Here is a 7,872-nt window from a genome sequence, read left to right as displayed (position 1 = left end):
TGGTTCTCGGCTACCATGCCTGCAAACTCATCGACATTAAACTTGGTGAAGCCTCACTTCTTTGACATATGGATCTTCTAGATTCCAGGGAACTTGAACTTGCCTCTATGCAGGGCCTTAACATGTTTCTCATTCTGAAACTTGATGCAGAGGAACATGGTGACCTGACCAATGTGGACCCTGGCCGCTGTGTCCTGGCACTTCCCAAAGGCATCTTGCATGCTTGTCTGAAGCCTAGGCTGGGCATAGTATTGAGATCAGAGAATGAATAGCCCCTAGAAAATTGCCTCCAAGGTCCCTTAGGGCAACCCACATAGGCAGCAGGTTGCACGTGCTACCAAGGAGGCTGCTGCAGCCATTGGCACACAGCCCTCCATAAAAAAGGGGCCTGGTCACCTAGCTGGCTACAGTCATGTTCATTTCTTTTTCCTTGTTTTATTGTTTGCTTGTTTTTAGAGATAGGGTCTCTCTACATCACCGTGGTTATTCTAGAACTCACTTGGTAGACAGATAGGGCTCCTATTGAAGAGTGCTGGATTAACAGCCTGTGCCACCACACCTGGCTTCATGTTCATTTCTTAATGCAAAATGCAGTCATGTAATCTTTTTTTTTAAACCACACTCATACACACATAATTTTTTAAAGATTTATTTGTTATTTTATACAGTATTATGTCTGCCTGTGTACCTACATGCCAGAGGAGGGCACCAGATCTCATTATAGATGGTTGTGAGCCACCATGTGGTTGCTGGGAATTGAACTTAGGACCTTTGGAAGAGCAGCCAATGCTCTTAACCTCTGAGCCATCTCTCCAGCCCCACAGTCATGTAATCTTAAAAGACCGAAAAGTCTTAACACTTTTGAAATTACTCAAGAGTATAATGCAAAGTCTTTTCTAAGACTCAGGCAATCTCTTAACTGTGAGCCTCTGTAAAATAAAATACAAGTTACTTACAATGTACAATGGCACAGAGTAAATATTTCCATTCGGACCAGAGTGCTGGCAGTGCAGGGGCGATCTGGCCGGAGGCTGGCGAGGTGGTTCAGTTGGTGAAGTGCTTGCTGGGGAAGACCAGGCCAGCACTGAAACCCAGCCGGCCAGCACTCTTATGGCTCCATGTCTGGACTGTGAACTCCGATGAAATCATCTGGGTTCTAGCGCTCTGTGGCCCCAGCTTCGCCTCAGCACATGCAGCTTTTCTGTTGTGCCAGCTCCGCTCTGCCTGTAGCTTTCCTTAGCAGATGCCCCAGTCCTAGAACCTCTACCATCCATTGCAACTTGTGTATCGCCTAGATATTCGTCCAGGGAACCTGACCCCGCTATACCTTTCATGGCCCGAAAGACTTCCTGGAACCCTGCTATGAGCTTCTGTGGCTCCACAACTCTTGCACTATGTATGCTTATAAAACTAACACCATGTAGGTGACACCAAGCTCCACTGTTGCTGCTAGATGCAGTCTGTCCCCTTCCTATCATGATTGTAGTGGCTTTTGTATACACTAGTGGCCCAACCTGGAACACCTGAGGAAACAGTATCTAGCTAGTTGCTGTTTTCAAAAAGTATTTTCAGTGGTATTCTCAGTTTAGACTCTCAAGTTTGAATCCTCACAAATTGGTGTCTCAGTGGATAGGGTATTGTCTGCAGCACGCCTTCCCTGTTGCCCTGTTCTCTCTTACTGTAAAGTTGGATAAGGTTAGTGAGCAGTAACCCATGAATATAGCCGGAACACTATATTGTCATGACATTTCCTCCACCCCAAAATTAGTTTGTTACTTTTTAATTCAGCCTCACTCAAGTTCTGGGCATGAGTAGAATGCAGCCAGATTGCTTGCCAGAATGAAGCAAGAACGGTGCTACTAGCTCCCAGGACCCATGTTCCCCTCTGGACCAACACAAGCCCAGCATTCACTGTCTGCCTATGGACAGTGTTCTGGTCTTCCAGACTCAGCCCATTCTGGCTTATTAAGCTCTGCTTAGAGCACTCTAGGACTCCTTTTGCCTACAACCCCAGACTCTCACTCCCCATCCCAAAACCAGTTCCGGGGGCCTAGGAGCTGTATGGTCGCTGCTCTCACAGCAGCACCCAGTCCTCAGTGCCATGTTGTTCTCACAAGGGCAATCTTAGGAAAGGTTTGGTTGGCGTACGGTCAGAGGGGTACACGGAGGGAAACCATGACTGTAGCGCCGTGAGGCTGGCCACCTTGCATGCGCAGACAGGAAGCTGGGATGATGGCCCCGCATGGCTTCTTTTACGTGTTCCAGGACCCCAGCTCTTAGAGCAGTGTGGCCACACTCTCGGCCTTCCCACCTCGGGTGCACCTTTCTGGAAAATGCCTTCATAGAAGTAGCGAGGTCAACAAAGCCCTTCACCTACAATGTCCTGCCTGTAAGATGTGCTGGGACAATGGTGACACAGAACTTGTGGGAGTGGCCAAAATGGGGGAAGAGAAGCAGAAGCCCAGTCCTGGGGAGGAGGATGTTGAGGGTAAGGGTTGGGGTGAGTGATGCTGGGAGAGCTAGCCAGGTCCTCTTGATATGTTAATAGGCATCTCAGTTTAACCTCAACCATTTGTCCTGGACCTAAGGGTGACCACCTTGTCACCTAGCAATGACCACCTTGTTATGGACACCTTATCATGACCACCTTGCTATTTCATGTTCTGTTTCTGTAACTCCGCCTATTTACCTGCCAAATCCCCCATTTGGAAAACCCCTATCCTAAAAAACCTTATCTTTTCCATGTCCAAGGCTGACCTCTTAAACCCCACCTTAGGAGGAGGCAGCCCATGTACAAAAATTTAAAAAGCTTGTTTTAATTAATTGCTTACTTTAATTAATTTGGCCATGATGATTTGGGTAGGTGGTCTTTTTCTTCACATCTTTGGGATTAACACTAGGAAAGAAAGGGGAAATAAAAAATGAAACACAAGGGCTGGAGAGATGGCTCAGTGGTTAAGAGCACTGTCTGTTCATGAGTTCAATTCCTAGTGACCACATGGTGGTTCACAATCATCTATAATGTGAACTGATTCCCTCTTCTGGTAGATGTTAATGCAGATAGAATACTCATGTACATAAAAATAAATAAATCTGTAAAAAAATATGCAGAAAGAATTGTTTTTAAAAAATGAAACACAGACTTAGCCTCAGAATCTGGATAGCTTCTGAGTGTTATGACCCAACCTGAACTCACAGCTGCTTGGACAGCTGAAGCAGGGGGATCATATGTTTGAGGCCAGCCTGGGCTGTAGAGCAAAACCGTATTGTGAAAGGATGAAACTGAATATATTCCACATCTGAAAGCACTTCTTCAGTTTTCCCACCATTCCCTTCTGCAAGTCTTTAGGCTTCACCTCCCCTAACTGGCCTTTTAGCTTTCCCCCACTACAGCCCCTCCTCCCATCTGTTCACACTACCCAGGATGCTCCTATTCAAATGAAAGTCCACTCTTTTCTGACCACCAATGAAATCCCTCTCTTCTTGGAAGAAAACTCCTCCTGCCTTTCGGACCTCTCTCCTCCTCTACCTGTGCTTGGCTTCTAGGCCAGATGCTTCAGGTTTTGAGCCTCTTGTCCAAAGAATTGAAGAGAATGGCTCCAGCAGATTGCAGAAGAAGCTTTGTTCGAAACAGAGCAATAGTACAGGTTATTCAGGGCTGGACTGTGGAGACTGTCAGGACACCTGAGGGGAGGGCACTGAAGGGCCTCGAGCTACAGTCTGGGATCCAAAAGAAGGAAGGCTGGTTACTAAGGAGTGTAGTTTGGATGTTTCTCTGCTTTAATTGATAGACTGTCTTATATTAAAATTTCCTACTACACATGCCCTTCCCATAAATGCATCTGATCTTAATCTTACGCACACTTAATTACACACGAGCATAAGAAGGAAACAGGAGAGTCCCTCTGAAATTTACTGGAAGATACGATTTTGCCTTTATTGTACATATACCTAAAACCAGTTCAGGCTGGATCAGCCTTCTGCTCCTCATTCCCTGATATGTTGGGAATACAACTGAATAGAAGCTATTTTAATGTGTTCCCCACTAGGGGTGGGGAAACTTAAACTATTCCGGGATGAGCGTACCCAAAGCCTGGTGCCCACGTCTGGCTGAAGGAACTCCAAGGTTGCTGGGCACACTGTTGGAAAGTGTGTGTGCATATTACATGCAAGCGAAGGATGGCGCCGCGTGCATTCCTGCAAGGGGGTGCACCATGAAAAACAAATGGGCTCCCGGGATCGATTTTAACCTGTACCAGTAGGCTGTTATTTGGTGGCAGGGTCCTAAGGGGGAGGACCAGGAGATGAGAAGACAGAGAAGATAAGAAAGCTGGGGTCGGGAGGTCTTGGATAAGCAATGTCTTAGGTCAAGAAAGCTTATTAAGAAGTACAGCCTCTTATATACATTTTTTTTTTCAGGTGAAAAGTGATACAAAATCAGCAGAGAATTATGTATAGTGTGACAAGGTCCAGGAAGCCAATCGGGCATTGGTGCATAAGGGGAGCACAGGACATTCAGATACAACTGACCATGAGCAGCCTTGGGACTGACAAGCTTTGCTCCTCCGGGGAGAATGGGTTCTTGAGACCCACAAGGCACTGGTCCCAGGCCATCGCTGGCCTTGTCAGCATATTTCTGGTTTTAGACAAGGAACTGCCATTCCCCTTCCTTACCTCAGGGTCTCCGGGGGGATCTCCCCAGCTACTGCTGGCTCTGCGTGTTTCCAGTGTTCTGCAAGGTGCTATGCTGCTTCTCCATACCTCAGGGACTGGGGAGAGCTTGGGTCAGCCTGGCTCTCAACACTAAATGATCGCCTGTGCTTTCACTCGTCCTTCTAAAAACAATTTAAAACCTATCCCCCGTACTCCTTCCCTCTGCCCAGCTGTTTAGCTCCAAGGACAATAATTTTGGTGTTGTGTTTTGCTTTTTTTTTTTTCAGTGCTAAAGTACAAGCTTAGTATCTGTTGAGTAATTATCTTTAATTGCAACAAAGGAAGAGTCTTTGGGAGGCCAGAGTTGTGTGGGAGCAGAAACAAAGATCTCTGAGTTAAAGAGGTTCAGTTTCGGGGACCTATGAGGTGTCTTGGGGAGGTATTGGGTTTAAGAGGCAGACATACTAGGTAGGAAAGAGGCCTGGCACTCCACACAGAAAGTCATAATCATCTTGAGTGCCTAGGAAGGGGAGTAGACACAGGTACAATGAGAAAGGGCCAAGACCAGCACACAGGACCCTCCAAAATTCAAGATGATGTGGAGGAAGTGGAGCCCCCCCCAAAAAAAAAGATGTAGATCAAAAGAAAAAACTAGCAATGATGCCAACCCCCCCAGCTCGGTTATCCACCGTGGTGGAGAACAGTCTCTCGAAGTCTAGCCCTCTCACTGTCATGGATGTAGCTTACAGTGGTGGCACATTCACGGCTCCTTTTAGATCTTTGCTCAGGACTCCAGCGTCCTCCTGGAAGGTTAGAACACAGCGGTAGGGAACACAGAGCTTGAATTCAAATTGCTTGGTTTTATTTTTTGTTTACTTGTTTTTTTTTTTAAAAAAAAAAAAAAAAACAAAATAAAACAGGGTTTCTATATAGTCTTGCCTGTCTTGGAGCTTGCTGTGTAGATCAGGCTGGCCTGGAACTCAAAGAGATCCACCTGCCTCTCCCTCCCAAGCTCCAGAACTGAAAACATGTGTCACCACACTTAGCATTTGGTTTTATTTTTTGTTTTAAATAATTATTTCTTTTTATTTTATGTGCATTGGCATTTTACCTGCATGTGTGTCTGTGTGATGGTGTCAGAGCCTGGAGTTTCAGACAGTTGTGAGCTGCCATGTGGGGGCTGGGAACTGAACCCAGGTCCTCTGGAAGAACACTCAGTGCTCTTAACCATTGAGCCATCTCTCCAGCCCCCTTGGTTTTACTTTTTATAAGAGACTTGTTTTTATTAGTATTTTTATATCTGTCTGTCTGTCTCTCTCACACGCATGTGCCCATCTACCATGCCATAGCATGTGTGGAAGTCATTTCTCTCCTTCTGCTGAGTGAGCCCTCGGGGTTTGAACACAGATGGTCAGGGGCAGCATGCGACCTTATCTGCTGGCCCATCTCACTGGTATACAAACAACTCTCAAGTTTTAAAAATTATGTTGCATTTATTTGTGTGTGTGCATGTGGTTGCGCATGTGTCATGACAAATATGTGGCTGTCAGAAGAGGACAGCTTGTGGGAGTTAATTCTCTCTTTTATCCTGATAGGTCTTGGGATTGGACCCAACTACCAGGCTTGGCAGCCACAGCTTTCCCTACTGAACCATCTCTCCAGCCCCCATAGTTAATTTTTTAACATGACTAAATTTACACATCTAAGTTCAAAGATCAAAATTATACTTAATAAATAAATTAGTTTATTCCCATTAAAGTGAGATGTGTGACAAAGTTTACTCCTGTAGCTGCCTTTTTTTTTTTTTTTTTTTAATGTGGCTTTGGAAGTGAAGTTCTTGCTATATAATTACAGATGAAAAAAAGAATAAGAAAGAAAAGATAAAGAATTAAAATATTTAGCATGATAACTTTTCATTTTAGATTTTGACCACTTGACACAAGCTAAGAGTTATTTGGGAAGAAGGAACTCAGCTGAGAAAATTCCTCCATCAGATTGGCCTGTAGGCAAGGATGTGGGTATTTTCTTGATTGATGGTTGATATGGGAGGGCCCAGCCCACCGTGGGCAGTGCCATACCTAGGCAGATGGTCCTGGGCTGTATAAAAAGCCGGCTGAACTAGCCATGAAAGAAGCGGCGTTCCTCCATAGCCCCCACTTCAGTGTCTGCTCTGAGCTCCTGCCCCGACATGCTCTGAAGATGGACCTGTAATCCAAATAAATTATCTACCCTCATGGGCTTTTGATTATGATCTTTATCATATAACAAGAGAAATCAAGCCAAGACAGTAGCTTATTTGGAAAGAACATCAACTGAAAAACTAATACAAATAAGACGTATTCGCCATTTTTTGGTGTGTATGTACATGTGTGCACACACACACAAACACAGAATCCAACCCAGATCATCAGGCTTGATACTTTAAGCAAACTAGACATAAGTTAATGCACACTTTATCGTGAACTCAATAGAAAGCATAGGAAATAAAATATGTGATATTCCATTGAAATAACAAAGTAAATGAAATAGTAGCAATCTAATCATAAACACGTTAGATCTAGGTACTTAAGATTAAAAATGCTAGCAAAAGACACAAAGGAAGCTTGCGTAAATGGAAAGGCATAGTATATCTTGACTCAGTATCATAAAGATGTCAACTCGCCATAAATCAATCTATAAATTTAATATGGTCTAATAAAAATACCAATAGACTACATAGCCTGAATATAAAGTTCATGTGTAGATTTATACTGATTTATACAGCAGCAGCAGCAGCAGCAGCAAAACTAGCCATGAGCATTTTGAAAAGGAAGAGGGAGGAAGCTCTCTCAAATAGTCCAGTGAACTCCAGGGAGTGGCAGTGAATGCAGAAGTAGATCCATCAAGAGAACAAAATGGTCCAGAAATAGATCCAAGGCATTAAAGAAATTTAGTATGTTATAAAGATAGCATGGTCTGTCAGCGGGGAAAGGATAGATTACTCCATAAGCACTATTGAGACAACTGTGTAGCCACCTGGAAAAAAATAATGTGGCGTCTCTGCTTCAGTTCTCACACTAAATTACATCCATACCAATCAATTGTGTTTAAATAAATGTAAAAGAGTAAAATTGCAAATTTACAATGTCGGAGCAGAGAAAGTATTTTTCAGATGGTACAGGATTTCTCAAAGCATAGGAAAGACAAATCCTGTCAACAGAAAAATCTATAATTTCTGCA

At 44.2% G+C, this 7,872-nt stretch overlaps 1 non-coding gene across 1 annotated transcript; it reads right to left on the bottom strand.

Moving 5' to 3' along the window:
• Positions 1 to 281: 281 nt before the first annotated feature.
• LOC132656096 (small nucleolar RNA SNORA70) lies at positions 282 to 410 on the bottom strand. Its single transcript, XR_009594037.1, has one exon. It is a non-coding gene; the product is annotated as a small nucleolar RNA SNORA70 (small nucleolar RNA).
• Positions 411 to 7,872: the final 7,462 nt, after the last annotated feature.

The sequence above is a fragment of the Meriones unguiculatus genome, chromosome 8 (assembly GCF_030254825.1).
Source record: "Meriones unguiculatus strain TT.TT164.6M chromosome 8, Bangor_MerUng_6.1, whole genome shotgun sequence".
NCBI lineage: Eukaryota > Metazoa > Chordata > Mammalia > Rodentia > Muridae > Meriones > Meriones unguiculatus.
This window is presented reverse-complemented; position numbering and strand designations above follow the sequence as displayed.